This window comes from Panthera leo, chromosome E2, assembly GCF_018350215.1.
Source record: "Panthera leo isolate Ple1 chromosome E2, P.leo_Ple1_pat1.1, whole genome shotgun sequence".
NCBI classification, from domain to species: Eukaryota; Metazoa; Chordata; class Mammalia; order Carnivora; family Felidae; genus Panthera; species Panthera leo.
The window spans coordinates 35,717,728-35,745,344 of record NC_056693.1 but is presented as its reverse complement, the minus strand read 5'-3'; the positions used below and the strand labels follow the sequence as shown (position 1 = coordinate 35,745,344).

The window sequence follows — 27,617 nt, the reverse complement described above, 5'->3', positions numbered from 1 at the left end:
AGTTATTGCATTTTGAATTTTGTTCTGACTAGCTTTTAATTATTTTATCTCTGCAAAAAGGGATTCTATGCTTTTTTTTTCAACCCCTGCTAGTATTCTTATTATCATGACTCTAAATTCTAGTTCAGACATCTTGCTTATTACATCTGTGTTAATTAAGTCCCTGGCTGTCATTTCTTCTTGTTCTTTCTTTTGGTGTGAATTCTTTCATTTTGTCATTTTGGAGGAAGAAAAAGAATTACTGCCAAGTTCTGTGGCTCAAGTTATGCAGACTATTGTGTTAGTCCTCAAATCAATTTTATAGGTGTACAAAATGGTTTGGTGCTGATCTAGCTGCATTTTAGGGACCAAAGGAGCAGGGAACTTCCATGCTATTCCACCATCTTGGCCCATCCCCACTAAGCAATAGGGAAGTGCCCATCAAAATGCAAATTAAAACCACAAGATGTCATTTTATACCTGTCGAAATGGCTAAAATAAACACAAGAAAAACAAGTGTTGGTGAGGATGTGAAGAAAAAGGAGCTCTTGTGCACGGTTGATAATGCAAGCTGGTACAGCCCCTGTAGAAAACATTATGTAGGGTCCTCAAAAATTAAAAATAGAACTACCATATGATCCAGTAATTCCACTACTGGGTATTTACCCAAAAAAAAAATGAAAACTCTAATTCGGAAAGGTATATGCACCTCTATGTTTATTGTAGCATTATTTACAATAGCCAAGACATGATGGAAGCAACCCAAGTGCCCATCAACAGATGAATAGATAAAGATGTGATGATAATATGATATGTATATACAATGGAATACTACTCAGCCATAAAGGGAATGCAATCTTGCTATTTGCAACAACATAAATGGATCTAGAGGGTAAATGTTAAATGTAATAAGTGAGAGAAAGATGAATACCATGTGATTTCATTCATATGTGGAATTTAAGAACAAAACAAAGAAAAAGAAGAGAAAAAAACAGACTCTTAAATATAGAAAACAAACTGGTGGTTGCCGGGGGGGTTGGGTGGGGACGATAGGTGAAATAGGTAAAGGGGGATTAAGAATATACTTATCATGATGAGCACTGAGTAATATATAGAATTGTGAATCATTGTATTGTACACCTAAAACTAATGTAACACTGTATGTTATTATACTTGAATTTAAAAAAAAAGAAAGAAAGAAAAGAAATAAACAGAGCATAGATTCTCCCAATGCCTTTAGGAATCCAACAGCTTTACATGGAATCACAAGTATTAGAATCATATCTCATGTTTAATTAGCACCCACATTTTAAGGTTTACTTTAAGGAGTATTAGCACTTTCTTAGAGCTTTCACATATACTGTCCTCTATGTCCAGAATATTCTTTGCTTAGCTGCATCTCATTCATCAAGTCCCAACTTAAACAAAGCTTCCCTAGAGAGGGGTCCTTTTTCAACCCTATTTAAATGCCTGTCTCACTTTATTTTCCCCCAGCATCTGTTTTGCATATTTACTATCAATATGCAATTTAAAACTGAGAAAGTACAAAAATGGGAATGTCATGTATTCTCTACCTTGGTAAAAGTCAGGATGATGCCAATATCAGTCTTTCACTCCTTTACACCCAGGAATTCCCATAGGGGCTAGCATTTTGAAGTTGCTTGATAAATAAATGAATTAATGAATATATTGACAGGTTTAATACACAGTATTTTACAACAAATGTACTATAATTACCAATTAGGAAATAAAGGCCTAGAAAAGTAATGTAATTTGGCTGAAGTACACACCTAGTAAATGATGAATTTCTTACTTTGAAGCCCAGGATTTTCTGCTACATAACATGGACTAGAATATGCATTCTGGTGTTCATTACCTATTTACAAGAGTATGCTAAATGAGGAGTCTTGGATCACTAATATGTTTGTTTATCAGCAGTAAATATGCCCAAGACAGAGATAGTTCTGTGTCCTACTTCAACCTTGCATTAATGCTAAAATTACAAATACAATTTGATCTTTAAATTTCCTTTTAATTCCATGTGACCATTTTTGGAAACACAATTTATCTGGCACATGGCTTGCTGTCACACATCAGACTAGGTTCCTTAGGTATCTTTGTAAATCCTTACAGTAGCCTTTGTGATAATTTTAAAGATGAAGAAACTAAGCCTCAAAGAATCTAACTGTGACATTTGAAAATGTACAAGTATGGTGGAGCTTAGATTCAAACTCGGTTCTGCATCCAGAAACCATGATTTTACGGTAAAGAAACACAGATTGTCTTTGGATCCAGGCAACCATCGCTGATACTCACAAAGATGAAGATTTTGATTGTATTTGGTGATTTAAGTCTGACATGACACACACTATTATTACCTGCATTCACTACACTCCCACACTCACCACCTCCCAAATTTTGACATGCCTGAGGACAAATATTCTTTGAAGGCAGTGAAAGATTTATTTTCCATTTCATCTTTTGATATTCCTTCTCCGAAAACTTCTATTTGTGTTAAAACTATTAGATAAGCACAGGTAAGTTTGTGTGTTTCGATAGGTTTGTGTGGTGTTCATGAGCATATTTAACTCTTAAAGTTTAACAAGAATACACATCTTTCTGTTCCAAATATCATTAACCCAACTTTTAAAAGAAACAAAAACAGAAACACTGTCCATTTTCCTCTTGCATTTGGAGTTATATGTCAGACAGGTGTCTTAGCAACAAATGCATCATTCTTGTGACCAAGAACCTGAAAACCATGAGGAATTATAAGTCACAAGACTGCAGCTCATGTCCCAAGGAAAAGGGTTTGTGGAGTTGCCCAAGTACTTTTACTCAATGGCCTCTCCTTTTTAGCAGGAGCTTCTCTTATAAAGTGATTATATACAAACACCACAGAAGTGAGACTCAGGATAAAGTGAATTAAAATAACTGAGAGGACTGTGGTCATAAAATCGCTTTTGTGTGTTTTTACTACATATTGAAAACAGATTAAAAGGGACTCATTGCAATGACTACAACTATAGTATCTTAAGTACAAATATTTTAAATCCCTCATTTTAGAGAACACTTGTATTACATTTTTAGGGTGAGACATCTAATGTATCTTTGCTTACCAATATGTTACTAGAAATCATTTATTACATTTATTTATTAAACTATTATTTCATTAGCACCTAGTTCATAGAGTTCCTCTATAAGTGCTATGCTTGAGGTGGGCTCTAAGAATAAAATAAAGTTTCCGCTTTGAGGATTTCACTACTTAATGGCACAAGAACAGGCACAAGAATGGATCATTGTTATTTTTTTTAATAGAAACCACTTTAAGCTAAATTAAGACAACATAGTGTAGCACTGTGTGTTAATCTTGGATCTGGCATTTACTTCAATGTGACCTTGGGCAAGCAATTAAAACTTGCTGTGGCTCTGAAGTATCCTCCACAGGATAGGCAAAAGATATTTTCCATTGATGTTAGGCTTGGTTACCCGACTGCTTTGGGTAAAGGGCCATTAGGAATCATAACATGAGCAGAGGCTTTATATGAGCTGTGTGCCTGGCTTGGCCTCTCTCACTTCTGCCATCTGTCCTGAAGACAACATGTCTCAGGTGGTTCCAGACCCAAGGTGAATGAACAAAAAGGTAGAATAGATCTGAACCCCACATATACCCTAGAGCCAAGCTCAGCAGAGCATCAGGAGATATGCAGATTCTTAAACAACAAAATATATGCTTATGCCATGAGCCACTGAGATCCTGGGGTTGGTTGTTACCCATCAGAAGATGATGAATACATTATAAATCACTCTAAGGGGAAAAAAAGATATTTTCAAATGAATAGAGGAGATTGGCTCTCTTTTCTTTCTATTAGCTTTCTGATGCTTGCATGTTTAGAAAGTGACATTTTTATAGCCTTTACTTAATATCAGTGTAAGATCTTACTTATGCTGAGATGCCTAAAATATGAAATTCACCATGTGCAAGGTGGATCATTACCTAGAACACCCAAAATTGCCATAGCAAATTTAGGAGAGAATATTCCAAAGAAACTTTTGAAAATCTACACTTGGATCATTAATATCTTATAAATAAATTTGAGTCCAATGTGGGGACTATTGGAGATGAAGATCTTTATGTGAATGTGGGTGTTGGATTAATTAATTGCCTCTATGGAGCTCTTCCTTGCTTATTTGAAATATTTTCATAAAATCAGGAAGAAACAGATAAAGCACCAGTACTGATCCCTCTGGAGAAGGCTATCTGCCTGGAAATAATGATTTGTGTTTGTTGGTTTAAAATTTTTACATTTTGAAACCTAATATTACTGAAAGGTCCTTGGCATATGCCAGTCAAAAACCAGGGACATTGTGTCCTTTATCTATCCCTCAGATTCACTGCCTTCCTCCTCATGTTATCCATGCACATAATAAAACATTAGGAGAATTTTTAAAAAGGAGAGAGAGTGAGAGAGATTAAATATCCCAAAAGGTCAAAAATCAATGATCCTTTTACAGATGGGACTCTTGGGAAACCTTCATACTTTGCTTTTAGCCAGGGTTTCAGACTGCTTCTTGAATACTTGGTTTTTGATGATATAAATCAATAATTTCTTCAAGGGAGGTCCTCTAGGGACCAAGGGATGCTTCCTTTGAAATATCAAATAATCTCTGCCAGTGCAGGAAGGGATTCTAAGCATATTCTGTGGTTACGCATTGCTATGTAACAGGCAAGAATTAAATTTCAAGAATAATGATTTTCACTTTAAGACACACAACCTCCTCCAGGTTGGCAAGCAGGTAGGATATGGGAGCCCTTACATACTGCTGGTGGAAGGAAACCTTGATATTCTCTTAGCATACAATGTGAAAATTCAAACCATGAATGAAGAAAAAACAACCTACATACACTTCAACCATTGGTAACCTAAGCAAATTATCTTTGGTGTAGTGAAAAATGGAATCTTATGAGCCTTCATTGCAATATCACTTATTTGGAAATAATCAAAAGCCCAACCCTGGTAGATGGACTAAATTATCTGTACAAATTCATAAATCAGAAGACTACATTCCAAATGATTTTTGCAGAAACTATTGATACTGACTGGAATTTAAGACACAATAACATAGCCAGCTTCAAAATATGTTACCCAACATGCATGTAACAATCCCCTTTTTAAAAAGTATAATCAAACATGATAGGGGTGAGTAAAATGGAAAAAAATATTAACAGAGGTTATCTCTGGGTGTGGGATTGTGAATGATTTTCATTTCCTGCCTTGTGTTCTTATTTTGTTTCTCATCAAATGTTCTAAAATGAATATGCATATATTCATAATTAGATAGTATAATAAATGCTACTTTAAAAAAAATCCCTAAAGAAAAGTTTCTAAACCTCATCACTATTGACATTGGGAGCTGGATATTTCTTTGTTGTAAGGGATAACCTGTATACTGTAGGATGTTTAGCAGCATCTCTGTCCTCCACTCACACTATGTGTCAGTAGAACGCTGTCACAAAAATACACAGTTGTGACATCCAGAAATGTCACCAAACATCACCAAAAATCCACTGGGAGAGGGGAGCAGAATCACTCCATATTGAGAAATCAATATGTTAAAGTAGCCATGTAGGCATGCAATTCAGAAGCCCTTAAAGGTTGAATCTAAAATAAAGAACTGTTTACTAATGATAATTTCTCATGTTCTTATTTGGTATCTAACAAAAGGCAGGAGGTAAGGTAGGAAGTGAGGGATTATGCAGTTCATTTAGTTCTGTCTCCTAGCTGATAGTGAGACGGAGTTAGACCTCAACAGGTGAAAACCAGCCTTGATAGCTCCAGTTTTCTACCCGTTCGCTCACTGTTGTACTGCAGAGACCATGTGATAGTGTAAGGCCTCGCAAAGATACTCCCATAGGGCAGTGAGGCCTGAGGATGTGGGGCTGAAGAGCCTTAGCACCTGAACAACCAAGCCCTTCTCCTTAAGTGTTTTAATTACCTAGAAAATGCAGCTCCTATGTCCCAGGGAGTTAAGGTGACTTGTCCAATATTACACAGCTAGATCTGAATTCTGACTCTAACTTATCAAGACGATTTAACCATATCAGGCTATCTCCTCAACTTCCTTCTCCTCATATGAAAAACATGTATATGACATGGTAAGATACCCATTGCACAGGAGTGCTATGAGATGTACACAATCAAGTGCACAGAACACTTTCTGGAAAACTTCAAAGCACTGAAGAAATACCAGGAGGTATTCTGAATAATGTCACTATTTTCACTCTGTGATAGAGGTATTTCTAAATACTGCTAAAGCTGGGAAAACACATAGAACTTGATTGCCTATATAGAATTAAGAAGTTGGGTAAGAGAACAGTTTTTAGTGAGTGCCAGCCATTGTTCTGGATAAATCTACATGTGTTGTTTAAAAAATTGTTAGTGTCAAATGTCCAAAATGAACAACTTTTCCTTAGTGGTATCTTTTGCAAATAAATGAGAATGTGGGGAAATGTGTGTTAGGAACCTAGAAACTGAAAGACACAGGAATTATACTAGCTAACGGTGGTGGTGGGAGGCTGAGGTTCTAAAACTAGACATCATTATGAGACACTTCCATTATTACTTCCTTTCTGCTCTAGAAATCTGTTAATATAATATGTTTGACCAATCAAGATGGTGTTATTATCCAATTAAATTATAGTTATAATGTCACCTTGCATTTTAAGTCTTTAGATCAGTGCTTTGTGCCCTTCACAGTATTTCTACATCCTTAAAACAGTACTGTGAAGTACTCAGGGCAATCTGGTTACCAGAATTTCAGTGCTTATTCATGATAGACACATATCAGGGAAACATTCATCTGACATCTATACCCTTCTGCACTACATTTCCCTCTGCAATTGCCATTGGCCAGGAAAGGACACTCAAACATGAGTATATAATACCCCAGGGCTTACTACTTATCTAAAGTGGTGTTACAAATCTCCCAGCACAGTGAGCTGCATTCACTTGGCTATGTCACTAATAATCTCACTTACATTAAATTCATAGACCAGTAGGAAAATTTAAGCAAATTTTCCAGACCTTGATAAATGAAGCAGAATGTTCCCAGAGTGAGGCTCAGTGGAAGGTCATAAAAGGTATCACAATAGAAAGCTAGGTCTAGACTTGGCTCTGAACTTCTTTTATTTCCTCTAGGAGACAATCTTTGCTATCCCCTCCAGGCTTTCATGTGTGATATTCACTCTGTCGAGAACACCACCTACCCCCTCCCCTCCCCTGCACACCTTACCTCAAACCACCTTCACCCATTTAACACCAGCATCAAAGTTCTACTTTCAAGGCTTTCCAGCACATTCCTTAACTCAACTCCCAGGTCTGAGTTGAATTTCCTATCTCTGTACTCTAGTCTCCTCTTTTTATATTTACAGCCCTCTAGTGTAATTGCTGGTAACTTTGTTTTCCAAAACAAAGTAAAGGAAGGAAAATTGTCTTATCTTCCAATATCTTGCACAGTGTGGCAAAATGATAGATTCTGAATGTAGATACATGGATGATTCCAATACACAGCCTAATCCATTTTATTATCCAGCTTTCTGATTTAGCTAGATTTTCCTGTTTAATTTATTTTTTTATTTTTTTTATTTTTTCTTTTGAGAGAGAACATGAGAGAGGGGAAGGGGCAGGAGAGAAGGAGGGAGAGAGAGAATCTTAAGCAGGCTTCACAGCCAGATTGGAGTCCTACTTGGGGCTGGATCTCATGACTGTGAATCATGACCTGAGCCGAAATCAAGAGTGGGACACTTAACTGACTGAGCCACCCAAGGGGCCCTAGATTTTACTTCTTAGAGTAACCCCTTTAAGACCTAGCTGTTTAAGACAATTATTTACTTAGCTCAGGTTCCTATGGATGTGCTCAGTGATCATTCTGGTCTGGGCTGGTTCCACTAATCTCTGCTGGAATCCCTCATGGGTAGTAGTTATCTGCCAGTTAGACAGATAATAGGCACAAGGTAATTGCTGGGTTCCCAAGAGCAGTAAAGGAGGGAAGTTCCCATTGCACAAGTATTTATCAACTCTCTGTGTGCACCGTAGACATCCCATTGGCTACAGGTCACATAACCCAGATAAATTGGGGTGGGGGGCAACAATGAAATGTGAAAAGATTAGAAACCAACACTATAGCCTCCCTACACTTTTGTTTCTCAATAAATCCTATAACCAATTATTAAGTCTTCTTTTCTCCAGATACCCCCTTGTCTGCCAACATGAGAACCTTCTTTTCTTTATCAATAATAAATACAACTATGACTGTGTTCATTAATACTTTACAATGATTTACTCTTGAGAGCAAGTAGTGGTGGGGGAGGGGGCAGAGAGGAGAGGAAACAAGAGTTTGAGGCAGCTTGCTAAATACATTATGCATTTCCTACTAAGCCATTCTCCAAGAACAGAGAGAACTCACTTTACAAGATCTTAAAATACAGTCGTTTGTACTATCAAAGCAAAAATACTTCCCTTACTTGAAATATGTTGATTCCCTCCTCCCCTTCTACTTGCCCTAGCCTCTTTCCTTAACCTCTGATTAAATACATTTGTGACAATGAAATGTGCACCTCCAGCAGCGGCTTCTCAGTCACGAACTGAATGAGTACAACTTTTTTGGTAAAACTGATTAAAAATAAAAGTGTGTTATTTTGACCAGCTCCCTCCCTTTCCCCCACATACCCTAAATCCTTTTCATTATCCAGCTCTCCTTTCCCAAGAAATTACAGGGGGTATTTGCAGCCTTAAGTCTCTTAAGCCAACTTCAACTGACCATGTCAGCCAGTGTTCACAAGCTTATTTCAGAGAAGCCCCCGAAACATAGGAAGGATGTGTTTACTAGAATGTGGCTCCCTGGGGATGAGCCAGGCACATCTGTAATTCTAAGGAGAGTGTAATGAGGAAAAACTGGTGGCATCCTGAATGGCTCACAGCTGTTCTGGAAGCAGATAAATAAGATGCTCGACAGGAGATCCCTAATTGGAGCCAGTTTTTCTTAAGTGGATACACAATATGGTGCAAGATTGGGTGTTGGAACGCTGATAGTGTTGTTCACATGTAACTTAGTTTGTCTTGTAAACAGTTACCATTTCAAACGGTAGTGCCTTCTTTTTTCAAAAAGGGAAAAAATGTTCACTTTGTCTTTTTTTTTTCACACTAATTAAAGGCAAGCTAGCATTGTTTTCCCTAGCGTTTTCTCCCACAAAACCCTCCTTAGTTTGTAGACTCTCTTTCTTTCCTTTATTCTTTCCTTCTCTTCTTTCTCTTTTCCTTTCCTTCTCTTCCGTGCCTCCTTCCTTTTTTCCTACCTCCTTTTTCTCTCTTTTTCCTCCTCTTCTGTCTTCTCCTCTCCACTTTCTTCCCTCCTCCTTTCCTTCTTTCAGTTCTTCCTATCTTTGGAGGTACCAGTTCTTCTGTGCTAGAATCAAAAACAATGAATTAATTATTCCCTTTCAGACCCTGACCACCCAACCCTAATGCTGGGATGTGCTTGCTTCAAGATGGTAGCCTTGTGGCCCTTTTGAGAAAATGTCTGTAATATTTCACTGTTTGTCTGAGAAATGGATAAATAGCTTATAATAAGATGATAAGAGATTTCATAGACACAAAAATTTTTAAATATATTCCTCCTAACATTGTGTTGTTTCCAAAGCAACTGGAAATAGTTCTCCTTTTTTGGGTGATCTGCCTCATTTGCATTGGGGTAGGAGAAGCCACTGCTGTCATAAGGGACTTGACCTGCCTTGGACCCTAATATTAGCACCATTGTCCTGCAGAGAACTATGAGAACACTAGCTTAGAGACTATTTATCTCTAAAAAGAACAATTACATAACCAATACACAAGATAAAACTCACTTTGCTCATGTCTCCTGATGTTTGAGGTATGTGTGAGGAGGGAGAAAATATCCAGAACTTTTTCAACAGGGGGCACGCCTCCCTTCCACGAATGGGGCCTTTTACTAGTTCTCATTAAGTAAAATAAGAAATCCCTCCCAACATAGGACATTTTTGCTTTTAGAAATATTAATTGCCACTGCAATATTTTTTGTTTTTCCCTACAGGACAGTATATATCCATTCTATTCAGAGCATTTCAACCCCTCACTCCTGGATGAGATACAGTCTAAATCCCATCATTGAAACTACATGTGACAAGCAAAGCTTCAACCACCTAGGCCATATTGTTCTCTGGTAAATAGAATGTACTAGAATGGTGATATTTTCATAGCTTCCTGGTCTCCCTGTGCCCTGAGTTTGGAAAGGTAGTGGGGATTCCATTCTTCTATTCCTTGAGTTGTGTACAGAATGTGGAGGCAGAATTAGTTTCTGTGAGCAAGTGTAACTCTTAAACTGAATGGGGATTTATGACAAGGAAAAATGGCATCCTTATGGCACTGACATCTTTTCCAGGTTCCCATGTGAATTATTATATGGGAAGGTAGAGTAAAATAAAACTAACTTCAAAGCAGCAATAAAGTCCACAGTGTTCACTCATTCATCAATTGCCAAGCATCATTGGAGTCCAAGCACTGCTAAATGCTAAAGATTGCGATGAGGAAAATACCACCTTGCCTTAAAAGTTCCACAATTAGAGCCTGGAAACTAGGGTCAGAGGAAGAAAGAAAATGCCATTGGGTGCAGTTAGACAGTCTTAATGGTCACTCTCAAAGTAGCTCCTTCTGATTTGGGAGATAAATTCTTTTGTGGGCAGCCATAAATTTTATGCAGGAAGTGCCTGCAACCTCTGTTCATGATACCTCAAGCCCAGGGAACACATTAGACGGCGTTAAACATTTTAAATATTTATCCAAACGGATGATGATTTCTCTCACATGGATTGGTTCAATGAGAAAATATTTATACTCCTATAAGATCTTGACAGAAGGAAACACAGAGTTCTGGATCCTGATAAGATGTTGATTATGGCATGATATTTTAGAAAAGATCCGATTTCCAAGGATGGTTGTGGGTTGAAGGGTAGCAAGCTCTAGCACTGGATTAGCTACAGCCAATCACTAACATGCTGATACGTAGAAATCCAGACAGGTTTAAGAAAAGTATTTCTGATAAAAAATAAAATTAGAATGTCAGTCAAGGGATGAAAGGATAGCCAGTAAGGCAGAATTTGTGAAATTCTTTTCCTCTATCAGTCATTAGCCATAAATATAATACTCACTTCCCGTTTCTCTGGAGGCCAGAGTATAGAAAGAGATTTTTCTTGACACATCTTCTCAACTGAAAAAAAAAAAAAAAAAAAGGCAAAATTTAAAAGAGCTCACTGACAGATCATTTTCAATGAAAATGTTGCTTTGTCTCTAAAATGAGAAAAAACAAATTCTAGATTGCTAACCTCACAAAGGGTGAGGCTCAAATAAAATTGTCTACTAATACATATTTGGTGGTGACCATACATCAGCTGAACAACTTTGTTTAATACTGTCAATGGATCTGTGATACATACATTATTATTACTCCCGTATACAAATGAGGAAACGGAAGCTAACAGAGAATACATAGCATGCATAAAGTTAACAGCTAATAAGTGGCAAAACAGATATTAGAATTCTATGTTTTATGAAGTTGCATGAATTGGCTACATGAGGGCCACAATCTGCCTTTAATAAAACAATAAAGTGAATGTTGGCTTCACTTTAATTTTAACATTCTCTGATGAGTTAAAATTAAAACAAGAACACAAGGACATTTATTATTAATTACACCTTCATTCATTTTTCATTTGGGTAGACATAATCAAAAGCTAAGTGGTGACTTCCTTGTGCATTCATTTTTATAGGGTGTTTATAACTCTTTTAATAATGCAAATATTTATTATGGGCATCCCTGGAGAATCAAAGGTGCTCGATGAAGGGATTTCTAAATATCACGATCCACTGCTGAGTAAAAACACCAGGATGCTTCTACTGTGTGAAGGGTCAGAGCCACAGGGTCTGTCAGAAGGGTCACTCAGCACAAAAACAAGGCAGAAGGTTATCCAGTTTCTGGAATAAAGTAGCAGCAGGTATCATCTTCACCAACAGAGAGGAAGTTTGAGGAGAAGTTCAGGGTAAGCAAAACTACATCACAGGCCAGAAATGGCACCAAAGACAATTATTACACAATGGACTTGAATACTATACAGAATCAACTTTCTAAGTATTACTTTCCATACAAATTAATTCAATTCAGCTTTAATAAATATATGGGGATTTACCATATATAAACATCATTCTAAGTCCTGGAGACTTCTTAAAATAATGAATTTTGTCCTCCTGCAAAAATCTTAGTCTAGCGGTATAAGTAGGCAAAGTAGATGGCTCAGTCAGTTTAAAAAGCCCAGGGTGCCTCAGTGGGTTAAACATCTGACTCTTGATTTTGACTCAGGTCATGATTCCAGGGTCATGGGATCGAACCCCACATCAGGATCCATGCTGAAACATGGAGCCTGCTTAAGAGTCTGTTTCTCTCTCTCTCTCTCTCTCTCTCTCTCTCTCTCTCTCTCTCCCCCCCCCTGCCCCTGCCCCACTCACTTGTGTGTGTGCACATGCATTCTCTCTCTCTAAAAAATAATAAATAAATAATAAAAATGAAAAAGAAGTAGGCAAAGTTCAACTCACTGAAGAACTTGCCTTCTCTGCTAAAGATTTGAGACTTCATTTTTATAGAAATGTTAGTTAAGCCACTGAAAGGCCATTTTCTTAAGAAAAGCATGTAATTCTCTGGTAGAAAATATAAAATGGAGTGTGGTAGGCTACATATCCGGAATCCCCTTAGGAGATTATGGCAATGGTCTAAGCAAAACCTCATGAGGATAGCATTGCAGCAGCAGCTACAGGGATGCAGTCAACACAATGGATTTGAGATATTTTTGAGGTTAAAATGAGCTAGAATTCAGGAATTATTGATGTGAGATATAAAATAGAAAGAAACATTTAGACTGACTGTAACTTTTCTGTCTCATGTGTCTGGGAAGATGATAATAGAAAAAATTGGAGACAGGAAATAGAGAAGACATGATAAATTATTGGTTATTGAGAAAGGTGTTGAACTCCATGTTGGACATGAGTCTGATGTGCCCTTGGGCATCCTCAAAAAGATATTGTGCAGATATTTGAATATAACATAGTATCTCTGAATATTAGGTATAGCAAGTTACAACTTGTTCCAAACATCCATTCTTTTAATATATTTTATAAGTAATTGCTCTAACATATGAGCCTTATTAGCAGAAAACTCACATCCTAACTTTTGAGTTTCCTCTACTTTTTGAAGCCTTTGAGAAATTTGGGAACTTAGTCCAAAGGAGATCAGTCACAATTCCACATGCCAAGCAAAAGACATGGTTGGGTCATTGCACTTCATTTCTCATGACTGCATGATATCTCTGGTCCCTCTTAGCCCAAGAGATGATGTTTTTCCATTGCCAGAAAAAGGTCTCTGAACAAGCCTGCAAGGAAAAATGCTTCCTCTTCTCCAAAGCTAAACTTCTCAAAGGCTGATGCAAGCTGGGACTTCCAAGTAAAGATCTTCAATGCATTCTAACATTATCAACTTACTTCTCTCCAAGCCCAGTTGTGCCAGGGTAGCTCATTACCAAAGAAATTATCACATTAGTTTCATATTGAGTCAAAACTGCCCTTTTTCAGGACCTCCAGGTCATTCCGCTATTCCAAGTGATCCAATCTATATATCCCATGTTCTCCTGAGCAACTTCTCTCTTTCCTTGACAATAATTTTAGTTGAAGCTATTCTGGTTAACAGAGAAACAAGAGCCTATTATGAAGTACAGAAAAAAAGAAGTTAGGCTTTCAATCTTTTACCTCCCAAAAGTCAGCAGGACTGCTTCACAGCTTTGCCTAGCTGGACTCACAGAGGGTAACATCCATGATCAAGCCAAAAAAGTTCCAGATCCAACTATAATTCCATGGGAAGTGCTCCTAATATTATTTTTTATCACTAAGAGAGAGCAGATTGACCCCTAACAGGAAAATACTATATACATAAGCTTCTGCAATTGACAAAGAAATTGTTTCAAGACGTTTTCCCTTTGACAGTAGACTGGACAATGGAGAGTTCTATACAAGTGGCTCCTGAATACTTCTTTATTCTCCTGTTTTCTGCCAATGGACCTGCCGGCTGAGGAAAACTGTGGTCTCCTAATGAATGGGCCTGAATAGAATACTCATCCCTTCTGTTCCTTTGTAGCTCAAACTCCATACTAATTGAACATATATGAACATATATATTGAACAACTAGAGGAACAAGGGCTATCACTTCATAAGCAGCTCTAATGTTCTCATCACTGCCCTCAGCAATCCACACTGTTGACTAAAAGCTTCTGAGAGGTGTGTTTGTGCATAAGCAAAAGCTGGCTACATTAAGAAGGGGCTACATTGTCTTTCTGAAAACTACCTGAATCTTGACAACTAAGGCAGCTCCATTCTATTTTTCAGGAAAACATCCTCACGGTACAGACAATAGAGAGAGCAATTCTGCATAGAAAAGAGGAAAATGGACTTGTGAAATGCAGAACATGTCTCCTTAGCAGGAGCTTTGGATTCTCCAACTACAGAGACAGAACACTGCAAAAAAAATTTTTTTCTAAAAGAAGGGGTTGTATACGATGCATATTGACGTTTGACATTTAAAACTTGATACCCTTTATTTCAGCATATATTCCATAAATCTCCTAGGCAAATCATTTCCAGTTCCTGGATCTTCTTAATTGACAGTTAGCTCTTCTGTGAAGCCATGTTTGCAAGTGTGGGCCATCTGACAGTGTGCACCTTCCATTCAAGGAAAGTCTTCTGTCTCTGCTCTAATCTGTCTTCAATAAAGCAACAAATTCCTATTTAAAACTATTTAGCTAAATACTCCAGAGATCAAATATAATTTCCTGCAGTTGCTCTCACACTGTCATAACTCTAATTACGGCACTGTTGGGAATACTCGCTTTCTTAAAAAATGTAAAATGCAACATAAAAATTTATGAAGCAAATTATTGCAGGTATAACTGTTCAAGGGTGTAGTGGTCTCTTTGTAACTCCGTTTCCTCGACCAGTGCCCTTTTACACTTCATTTTATGGTCAATATGATGCCTCATTGAAAAAAGAATATTAAAAATAATTTATTAAGATTAAGTTGCTTCTTTAGAAGGCATGATTTTATCTTTTTCATTTTATAAGAATCCCATTTTAATTTGCTTCCTATGTCATCTCTAGTATGAGTTTAAGGATTTAATGGAGTAAGGATTGAAGGCTGATATCGATAAGATGAATAATTTTATATTTGAAGGATTGGTTTGTTTGATATAGGAGAAAATTTCAATGGCCAATTATCCCTGGACTCCATTTAGTACAAAGTGCTGGCCAAATAGTAATTCCCATCCATCACTTACCAGCGTGAATTAGAAAACGAATCCCTGTGATTACTATTGATATATTAAAGGTATCAGATAGAAATACTGTTGTCCATTCCACAAAAGCAGAACAGATGCTTTTCCTAACAAAGCTAATTTTTTAAAAATATTAATACCTCAAAACACAGCTCTCTGAGTATACATAACCATGTTGGCCATGTATTCAGTCAACCCTACTTATTAATCATGCCATGCCTTATCTATTGTCTGCTACTCTCTGAGGACAGTTGGTATGCTCAGTCATGCCATGCTTTGTTTGAGATCCTTTGTGGTTACATTCAAACAGAAAAATTAGAACAGGCTTTAGTGCTTAAAATAAAAATTAGTGAGATTTTATTTCAGACTTTATTAAAAATGATTAACAAAATTATCAGAAAGAAGGTTGACAAAAATGAAGGCAGAGTGACTACTATGCTCACACAAAGTCATAAGCATTTTTTTGACTTGACATATGCTAAAAGCGTGTGAATAATTTGAGGCCATTTCTAAAGTGACCTAGAATCAGAGACAGTGAGGCAACCTAATCTAGAGGGATATAAACAGATGGCCCCTAAATCCCAAGGAGAGCAAATGCTGTGTCTAAGTTTATGCAGAAAATGAATGATAAAACTGGCCTGGAACTCAGATAAAGAACATTTCATGTGAAAGCCTTTCCCAACTCTAGAATTCTCTGCTTTTGTGTTAATGCAGATTGAGTGTTATCACAGGAAAAAATAGTTAAATAAAGAAGGTAAATTAGTCATGCACATTAGTAGGAATTATTTAATATACATTTGTGATTCAATAAATACACAGAGGGACAAACTGAGAGAAACAGAAACACAGAGAGAGAGAGAGAGACAGAGACACAGAGATACAGAGACAGAGAGACAGAATCTTCCATGTACTAGGCAGTCAGCCCCTACTTTTGAGGAAGCTTGTTATCTACTGGGACATAAAACAATAACACATGAATTATAATGCAATGAGGGGAGAATTTAGGCTGTTACAAAAACACATCAACTAATCCCTTATTCAGACAAGGTGATCACAGGTGGATCTTAAGAGAAGCTGATATCTAAGCTAAAACTTAAAGGATTAATTAGAATTAACCAGAAAGAAAAGAAGGAGAAAAGAGTGTTTCATATGCATTCAAAACTCTGGGAAAACCCAGGAATATCTTTGCTAGAGCATGGCATTGTGGATGGATCAGGGAGTAAGAGCAAGAAAGAAGAAACAAGAGAAGAAAACATTAGATTATGCAGGAACAAGCAAACCACGTTTAATACTTTGGACATTATTCTGAAAGTAATGGTGAGCCATTCAAAAGTTAGGGTAGAGCAGAGCATTATCATATATGATTTTCCAAAGAATTTTCTTGTTGGATTGGAGGGAAAGGCAAGTCTTAAAAGACACAAAGATGAGTTTGAAGGCTAATGAAGACACAAAGGCAATAATGGTGGTCTAGAAGAATCATGTCACTTTGGATAAGCAAAATGAATTTGAAAAAATATATAGGAAATAGAATACACAAAACTCATTGATGTGCAGGGTAAGGAGTTAAGGATGAAGTCCAAGTTTCTTGACCATACAAATGGAAGATGACTGGACAATCCATTGAGAAAGGCATGTCTGGAGGAAGAGCTCTTTTCTGGAACAACTGATGTGCTCAATAATGACATGTTTTGTTTGAGGTCATTTGTGCATCCCAGTAGCTACATATCCAGAGGGCACAGCTGGAGGTATACATGTGGAACTCATTACAGAGATCTGGGCAAGAAGTGATGATTCAGAAATAACCAACCTAGAAACAGTAATAGTAATTAAAAGCAAAGTCAGTAGTCAAGAACATCCAGAGAAAGTGCAGATCCTAGAAAAACAGCACAAAGCAGCCAGTTTCGCTTATTCAGAAAGCTGACTTATTTTAAAAAAAAAGGGGGGGGGGAATGTTCCTTACAGAAGAGATTCTCTACAGATCAAATTCAAAAAACAAAACTTTTAGTTCAATTTGTGTATTGGTCTAATTAGTGAGGGTTAGTCTTGAAAAATCTCTTTTGGGGGGAGGAGAAGGAGGTTAAAAATAATGCAGAATACTGGGCTCTAATATGACTCTTGGATTTAATGCATGTGACAACTTGTCAAAGTTAAATAGCCTTCTGGGGCTTAGTTTCCTCCTGCATCAAAGACAAAAATAACCACTAACTCAGAAAATGGCTATAAAGATTAAGTTTTGTTGGAATTGGCAGAGCCAGAATCACTTCACATAGTACCTGGCACATGATAGGAGTTGAATAAATGTTCGTTATCATTCTTTTCATTGGTTTATCCAGATGGGCCAAGTGAAATAATAAAACATGTACACTTTATCTAATTATTTTATATATGTAAATAAAAATAAGTTTTAAAGTGAGATTCAAACTCATTTGTTGAATCAGTTTCCACATATTTGAAGAATATTTGCTTTTTACTCCAGCTCTGAAAGAAACAATTGTCTACTTATATTCAGGGTCAACTTGGTTTCATGAGCCATAATAGAGCCAGTGTTTGCAGTTCATTGAGTTAGCCACTGAGTAAGCCAAATCACCCACTAAAATGCCATGGTCTGGTTATTTAAATTATACAGATTTAATCAACTTAAAAAAATGAAATACAATTGCATTCTGGATTATAGAATTGAATTTGGCATTTTACATTTTGATTGTTTTGCTATAGGTTTGAGATTGGTATTAACAACGAAGGAACATATCTGCTATTCAATTTATAATACTGAAAAATGAAAACGGGTTATTTTGTGTGGTCCAGTTTATGCACAGTAAATTCAGGATTTTAATTACAAGGTTTTAAAAGTAGGAATAACTCAAGTTAAAGGTTCATTGCTTCTCAGTGATCCAAGTCCTGGGTTTGAGGAAGTCATTTCCACAAAGGATACTAGATCAGTGATTCTCAAATCTCTCTGTTAATAGAGCAACTGGAAATTATGATGCTTTGCAGAACACCAGAAATAATAAAATGTTAAATTTAAAAATAATTAAATACATTTCCCTATTTAATCTGATACCACCTTATATTAGCAGGAGATAATATACACTTGGTTAATAAGGTCACAGGGTCTAAAATCAGACTGCACTTAAAAATTTTTTCTAATGTTTATTTTTGAGAGAGAGAGAGAGAGAGAGACAGAGTATGAGCATGGGAGGGATAGAGAGAGAGGGAGACAAAGAATCCAAAGAGGCTCCAGGCTCTGAGCTATCCGCACAAAACCTGACGAGAGGCTCCAACTCACTAACAGAGAGTTCAGGACCTGAGCCAAAGTGGGATGCTTAACTGCTTAACCCACAGAGCCACGCAGGTACCCCGAGACTGCATTTTATAAAGAGGAGCACTGAGACACAGATAAAATAGGCTCCGTGCCCAAATTATACAGTTACAAAGTGGCAAACCCAAAATTCAAGCCCAGGTAATATTAATAGCAACTCCATCAAAAAGTGTTTGTAAGACTTAGTAAGTCATGGGAAGTGTTTGGTGCAGTGCCTGGCTATTGACATTTATTGACCCTTTACTAACATGGGCAAGACACTGTACAATATTTTTTTTTAAATAATAACGGAGGAAAAGCTAAAAGTGAGGAAATTCCATTTAATATATAATTGTCATCCTGAAGTTTTGGGAAAGTTCTCTTTTATTTAATGACAAAATAATATTACTGCTATATTCTCACATGGTTACCAGCATACCAGCATAGGAAATACAGGCTGTCTGATTGAAAAAGCGAATTCCTTTTTTTTTTTTTTAATGTTTATTTCTTTTTCAGAGAAAGAAAGAGAAAGAGCGTGTGTGAGTGGGGGAGGAGCAGAGAGAGAGAGGGACAGGATTGGAAGCTGAGCTGTGACAGCAGTGAAGCAGGATACCCACGCAGGGCTCGAACCCAGGAACTTGATGATATGACCTGGGCTGAAGTTGGACGCTCAACCAACGCTCAACCACCCGGTGCCCCCGAGAGAGTAAACTCTAAAGGGAAATTGCCTGGAATCTAACACTGACAGTTAACAGCTGTGTTACCTTAACAAATTACATACCCTCCCTGGCCTTCTGTTGTAAAATAGAGATAATTAAAATACTAATCTGGAGAGGATTAAGTGAGTTGATATGTTAAATGAGTGTACAATAGTTCCTGGAATTAGTAGAGACTCATTTAATGCCACTTGTTGCTATTATTACTCTTTCCAGAAGAGTCCTCATACAGAGCAGACTCAGTGTAAATTCAAAGATAAAGACTCCATAGCTGACCAAAACATAACATACATACATACATGGACATATAAATCAGGAAACTACTTTTCCACTGTGAATAATTCACATAATTTAAAAATCGGGCTACTTTTATGGTTTTAAATTAGAATATAAAGGAATATGCTAACAAACTTTTTTTTCTGTGCAGACTACAATGATATAGAAAAAAAAAAACCCTAAAAGGTACAAATGTTATTATAAAGAAAAAATGGAATTTCAAGTACATTCTAACCTGAAAAGGCACACACACATACACACACACACACACACACACACACACAAACTCTGTGTGTTTTGCTCTCCCTTTCAGGATCTCTTTTCTCCTGATTTTTCACATCTGCTTTTTCCTCACCCTTCAAGTCTTGCCTGAATACCACCTTCTCAGAAAGAGCATCCTTGATCCCTGTTTAGAAAAAGCCTCCCTTTTTCATTCACAATAGCACGTCCATTCTGTTTATTTTCTCCATGACACCAATAATAGCTAATTATTCTATATGTTTGCTTGTTTTTTTTTTTTGTTTTGTTTTGTTTTTTATCATCCCTACTAGAACAAAACTCATTTAGGAGTGGGATTTCTCTAAATTGAGTCATTGCTCATTCATCAGTTGCTTAATCCAGTATTTGGTACATATTGGCAACTAACAAATATTTGATGACTAAAATAATAAAGGAATATTATCTTTATATTCCCCTCATATTGGGTACTTTATCTGCAGGAAGATCCAATAATTTGGCCCTGAATTCCAAATACCAGCTTTGGACATTTCTGCTGAGACTTCATGGACTTCTTTGGCCAGCCAGGAGCTCAGGAAGAAGAGTGAGGTGGGCGGGGCCTAAGAAAAGGGAGAGAGGAGGTCCCCGTGGTGAGAAAAGTAGTGTGGACACACAAGGGAGTTCAAACAGAGGTCTGCATGCACTGGAGTCATTAGAGCCACTATTAGCTCCCGTCTGATTGTGGAATAGACCCTTACTCGTTCTGTCTCAGATTCCTCTATTTGACAGCCATAGAGGTCTTCCTGAGCAATCTCACCAAGTTTGCCTGCTCAGGGTGCTCTGCAATGGCTCCGCAAGGCCTTCTGGATAAAGCACAAGCCTGTGGCAGAAACATCAGGAAGCACAATTCTCTTCATCAGGCTGCACAATTCTCTGGTCTTTTCCTTCACAGCTTCAGCAGGGACTCAGAACCGGTAGGATGGATGCATTAGGTGGAACATTTGCCATTCCAAGAACTTCCCACACTCCCCCATTTATCTGTGGCTTTGCACATACCGTTCTGCCTAGAATATTCATCCTTATCTTTCAAAATAAGCACCTCAGGTTCAGAATGGAATACCACAAGACATTTGTCCTTCGATGTGGCTTACAGATATACTTCCCTGTTTTTCATAGCTATCCTTTGGGTATGTATCAATGAGATGAAACATACACATGTACACAAAGACCCTTGTTAAAAAAGGAGCATTAGGCCTCTGAGGAAGTCTAAACATTCATAGTCAGAAATACAAACCACTGTCCTAGCTACAACATAATCTGTACTACTTCCTTGGTTATCAATTGAGACAGCAGATTACATTCTTATGTAGAGTGCTAATCACTTCCATATTTTTCAATGTTATGCTTTCCAATTACGTCCTGAGGCTTCTCAGTGTTCTTTCCACTACACAGTCATCTATCCCTTGATGGCCATCCACTTGTCAAAATACACAAAAAATTGTCAGAAGCTTCAAAATTAGGATTGTTGCAGTCATCATCACTGTTTTTATTGTTTCGCAAATGAGTTAAAAGTTTGGTACAGGACATTCTCTATAGTTTCTGAAGATACAAAAAAGCACATTAAGGCTTCCCCTATGCATTCACATTTCAATATTCAATAACTGAGAAGCCAAATATAAGTCATTGTAACACACATGAACCAGAAAAACTGGAGGGCAAAGGAGTATGTGAGAAGAAACGAATGCATGGAAACATATGTGACAGTATAAGTGTGCTTGTGTATGTGTACTTGTGTGTGTGTGTGGGGGGGGGGTTATATGTGAGCTGTATTAATGTAAAAAACTAGACAAAATTACATATGCAGACATACACATTTAGGTCTGTATATATACGTATACAGCTATATGCATACATATATGTGTATACACACACACACACACACACACACACACACACACACAATTGATTCCTCCTATTTGTAGGAGTTATGCTTTATAAAGCTTCCATAAACACTGAATTAGCAAAATACTGGACCATTGCTACTTGAGTAAACACAAAGTTAGGTTCCTGTGAGCATCCTCTCATGTTTTCATCAACTGATTAATACATATCCTTGTTTGATGTGTGTTTCTGCTTAAAGACACCTTATTTAATATGTACTGTTAATTTATCAACACTGAACACACAACCAACAGCTCTGCAAGTCATGCATGAATGAAGCTTATCTAACACATGTATTTTCTCTCTAAGACACATACCAGCCTTCTTGCCCTTTGGCAACACTAGACAGCGCTTCAGCCCTATGCTTAGGGGCCATCTTAAACTGCAAAATCATCAACAAAAGTTACAAAAATCAAGCACTGTAGCACTAAATAGATCACAGAAAGGTCTCGTTTACAGTATTAGAGCTGAAACAAGAAAGCAGACAGTATGGACTTGTTGAGCATCAGCTAGGAATGTGCAGTGCACATTGGGCAACTCAAATGTTTTTGCTGCTTACCACAGGTGCATGTCTACAAATGGCCACAAAAGCACGTCAAGTATTGATTTAGGGGTTACAAATATATTTTAGCGAATAGGTGAATGGACAAATACAAAATCTGTGAAGGAGGAATGATTGTCATGTGTGTATGTGTGTGTGTGTGTGTGTGTGCAGAAAGACAATCTTCCATATGAATGACATCTGTAGGGTCAATGTTCATCTTGTATCTTACTTACTTAACACATAAGAGAACCTAGGAAGTATGATTAAAATAAAAGAAAGAACAGAAACCCTCACATCTTTCCCAGGTAATCAATTTAATCATGGTCCTTGAAATGGTGGCTAGAGGCTTATTTTAGAGAGATTAGGTTTCTATTACTTCTCCTTCTTTTCAAATGTATAACACTGCTTCTTCCTGAATGATAAAGATACACAGAATCATTGGTAAAATATGGAAAAACTCAAAAACTATAAAGTGCAAATCACCAGTTTTCCTATGATGAAAAAAAGATCATTAAAAATTTGCTGCATTTCCTCTGTTTTCTTTTCATGCAATGCATATACAGGTGTGTAAACATTTTTAAAAATAAATTGGAATTATACTGTTTTCTATCCTTTTATTGTTTTTTAATATTAATGCTATATCGACATCCCCCTCATCATTGTATTTCATCTTACAGATTCTTCCTGATCACGCTTTTCTGACGGACATACACATCTGAGACTGCACAATTCACTCTAGGATTCAGCAAACTGCCTTAGCTGAATAAATGCATATGACGGCCTCTACTGGGGAGACTTAGAAGAAAAAAATATATATAAAGACTGTACTGCTCGACTTTTTTCTTTAATTTTTGTATTCCTTGAGAGATCCTCACTTAGCTAAAGAAGAAGAAGAAGAAGAAGAAGAAGAAGAAGAAGAAGAAGAAGAGCAGAAGGAAAAAAAGAATCATTTCCAAAGGTGTAAGAAAGCTTACCCTAAAATAGATTGCCTACATCATAATTGACCTTTGCATAAATGCATGCGTTTCATAGCAATTCAGTTCAATCAAATTTCATAAGCAGACATACTCACACAATTTAAACGGCAGAATTAAAGTTTTAAAATGCACATTTTAGTAACTCTCCAAAAGCCAAAGAGTTCAATCTTCATGTTCAGTCTCTTAAAATATTATTGTTTTCCAATACAATGAAAGTTAATGGTGGACTTTTCTATCTTTGTGAATTACAAAAGGTATTCTGGGCTGGAAGAAAGGAGCAATTCCCCCTCTTTTGTTCTCTGGGCTGTGGCATGATTATCTTACAACAGGCGATTACTAAGCAAACTTAATCAACTACAAAAATATATAACGCTATCACAGCAAAATTCTCAGATAGGCTCAATTGATACTTAAAATTTCCAATTTTTCTTGTTTAATATTTTAATCTTTACCCTAACAAGAAGAAACTACATATTTTTAAAAAAGAAAGAAAACTGAGATAATTATGAATAATTAAGTGAATTGAGTCCACTTCTTAAAATACCATTAGCACATACATAATTTGTTTATTATGTGAAAAGAATTAATTAACTCATAAGAAAGTGTTACAGAGGGAAAAGTTAACATGTCATATGCTGACATAGTCTAGATTCTTTGAATGCCTTTTCAACTGCCTGGTGGTCATTAGGAAAACGCTGAGATTAAGCCAATTTTAGGTTGTTAATCCCAAAATATATCCAAAAAGTTAGTTATTAAAAATTATTCACATATTGAAATGTACTAAATTAACATGGGAGTCATTTTTATTAAATATAAATTAAAAGAAATGTTATTTCTGGTACCCCCCCCCCAAAATGAAAAATAATACTATTATTGCATTTAAAAGTATTTAAAATCTTACTGCAAATGGCATTTGCCCAGATTTTAGCTCAACATAACTGGGTTCAAAACCAGACTGGAAAATCCCAATTCAACAAGCCACAAAAGGTACTGATTTCCTTTGTTGCTAGAAGCCTTCTTGCTCCTCTCAAAACACTCTTTTGCCATCAATGGCTCTTAAAAACTTTTAACAAAAGTTTTTCTACCCAATCAGTGCAAGCATTTGCTCCTCATCTGAGATATCCCTGTATAAAGGATAGTTTAGACCCACACTGTCTTTCAAACAACAAATCACAGGCACACTCCCCTAGATTCTAAGTCATTGTCAGTGGTACTACCACTGAGTGTTGTTTTTACTCTCAAAGGAAGAGGCAATAAAGTATATGCCTTTACTCCCACTAATCATAATATTTAACATTTATCAGGTTCTTATCCAATCTGGAGCCTTTCCCAAGAAGTTGACACATATTATCTCATTCCATGCTCACAAAGTCTATACAAGATAATTATTTGAACTGTGCCTCTTTGTGAAAGTAAGTTAAAACCAGTAAACCTTCATTTGCCCATATGTAAAACGGGGAGCTCATTAGTAAGTAAGGTAATAAGGTAGTAGAAAGTGAGAGAGACACAGTTCAAATCCAGGCCCGTAGGTCCTATTCCCAAGCCTGAACTCAACATGACTTGGTCTTTAACGCTTTCAACTGATTGACTTTGGCCAAGTAAGGAACCTGCCAGTTTTCCCATCTGCACAACGGAAATAATGTTACTCACATTATAGGGATATTGACTGGATTAAACGCCATAGAGGGCATGGATCACACATCAATTCATGTGGCAATCCTTGGAGCTCTACACATATTAATTCCCTTACACAAAGACCGAGGTTATCAGCCTCATGACTGCCATTAGCAAAATAACCGGGACGTATGGCATAACAACTATGTGCGCTACACATAATGAAAACACAACCAAATATTTGAAATCAACACCGCCTTCCACACGCCAGGTCATATGTTCAACATGTTGGTCAACTAAGAGAGTCCTGATGGGACCGCAAATGGTTGATGATCACAGAGCATAACGCTGACAGTCAAAGGGTCAGCTGTACCAGATGAAGTGAAACAGGCAACGCAGACTTGAAGGCTGTTGCAATTAGGGAGAGAGGCAGAGCTCAGTCCGCGCTCAACTCCCCTGAAACAAAGAATGGGAGAATTTTTAAGTGCTGGGGTGAGGGGGAGAACACAGGCCGTCAGTCAGTGTTTGCTAATTGGCTTTATCTAAAACAACACTTTCTCAAATCTTTGTGACAGAAAGTAGTTTTACAACTAGGAGCAAGGCATCCATTGAAAGGAGGCTCCTACCCTCCCGCAGAGCCTGGGAAATAGGGATGCTATATCCCTTGATGTTGACATTTTCAAAGCGAGGGCTCCTACATCCTTGAGAAAGACTTTCCTGGCTTATAAAACTGGCAACAGGCTTTTAAAAAAAAAAAATTGCTTATATCTCAAAGAGGCAGGGAAAGAATTTACAATCATAAGTTTTCTAAAGTAAATGCTCTAAAGAAAGTCAGAGCCTAGAGTTAGGAAAAAGCCATTCCAAACTTCAGTCAAAGGGAGGGGAACATTCAGGCCGCCTTGGGCAGGGTGACACCGATGGGGCAGCAACGGGGAGACGGGCAGCAGCTCCACTTTCCACCCACACCCTGCACTTTGAGGGCACTCTGTGCTAAGAGCCATCTTTTCTACTTTTGTTTACGTAACAGGTACTTCTACCAAACAAGGAGGTTGGGTCTCACATGTCATTTCAGATGAGGAGAAAATAAACAATAGGAGAGGAACTTGATTTAGTGACAGAGTCACCAAGGTACTTAAATCAGGTAATTATACAGCAAACTGGCATCAAATTTAGGTTTAACCTACACTCTGGTGCTCGTTATACGATACCACAATGACATCCATAAGAATATTCCCAAAAGGAATCAACAATTAAACATAAATGAATGGAGTATGTATTAAATAAACAATGGATATAGCTAAACAAAAATTGTTTTTACGTTTTTCTGAACAAATCTATATTGTATGCCTTTCTCAGTAGCATCTTGATTTATGGCAATGTTAGTTTGGTACGTAAGCTCCATCTTACTACATTTCAGTTAAGGAAGAATCTCCGAATTTTCTAATTTGTGTTGACTAGAAGTCTCCTGTGGAGTCAGTCTTGCCAGTCGGTTTATTAGTTAATTAAGTGTCATCTTATACTTCATATTCTAAATTCCAGGCATCCAAAAGAGCTCACTCTAAGATTCTCCTATCAGGTACCTGCATAATTAGTCTCATTTTAGAATACCTATTATTCAGCGCACAATAGAACAGACAATTAATTTGGACCACATGCAATTATGCTGAAAGGTCAGGTGCTACCCATAATAAAACTCTGTTCAAAAGTGTGTTTGGGGAGAGCATTAATATGGTTATCCAGAGACTTTAAGGGGCAGAAAATCTCCAAATGCAATTAAATGGGCTGTAAAGTAATCACTTGCAATTTTTCATTTTTAAAGCAGGAGACTTTTTGAATGTTGTGCAAAATGAATACTTCTAAGACCAATCAAATTTGGGGGATTTATATCAAGAGGTGACAAATTCAGACCCTAAAGCAGAAAGCACATTATTTGGCCTGCAACTTCCTGTGTGAGTTTCAAGTTATAAAGAGCTTTCATGGAGCAGTTGTTAGAAACCCCTCAAATACAGTTAATAATGAAAGTGCTGGTTTTATCCATCTTGGGTAATTTGAACTTACATAGCCATAAAAATTACAGTTAGAAGTGTGGATGTGTGGATTATAAAGTATCCCCAGTACCCAAATGTCCATGAATTTATAATTCTGTGTTCTTCAACAATATTATGTTTGCCTGTTAAATGCAAATTTTTGAAGTAGATTTCACTCTAGAGGAAGTTCGAAAGATACCTCTGTCACTATTAAAGGTATATGTATATTTTACAGCCCTAGGCAGGTTTATAAAATGCTCATTGTTTCCTCCACATGGAGAAGATTTTGCTGATAAAAGAAAAAAATAGGGAAGAGACCAAAAGGCAGAAAACTATACTAAGAATTGACAACAAAACACTTTTCTCTGTACCAACGAAACACAGCAATATATGTAGACACAAACAACATTGTGGTTTAAGAATAAACACGGAGAAATGTTTACAACATGAGTGATGGAGGTATCTTTAGCTGTTTATTTCTTAGCAACAAAGAGACCATGCATCTGGAATTTTTATAGATTTAGCCTTCATTCAGAAATTACACATGCATTAAGCACCGTAATGTAGTAGTGGTCGTGCGAGAGAAAAA

At 37.0% G+C, this 27,617-nt stretch overlaps 2 long non-coding RNA genes across 2 annotated transcripts in view; one reads left to right on the top strand and one right to left on the bottom strand.

Annotated features, from left to right (window-relative positions):
* The window catches only part of LOC122208465, a 58,950-nt gene extending 48,740 nt beyond the window's left edge, over nucleotides 1-10,210 (top strand). Inside the window, exon 3 of the long non-coding RNA XR_006197240.1 lies at nucleotides 10,090-10,210. This is a non-coding gene — a long non-coding RNA (uncharacterized LOC122208465). The remainder of the gene's footprint in view (nucleotides 1-10,089) is intronic.
* LOC122208466 overlaps nucleotides 9,357-27,617 on the bottom strand; it is a 215,472-nt gene continuing 197,211 nt past the window's right edge. The window contains exons 3-4 of the long non-coding RNA XR_006197241.1: nucleotides 11,204-11,262; nucleotides 9,357-9,444 (exon numbers count right to left, since the gene is read on the bottom strand). This is a non-coding gene — a long non-coding RNA (uncharacterized LOC122208466). The remainder of the gene's footprint in view (nucleotides 9,445-11,203; nucleotides 11,263-27,617) is intronic.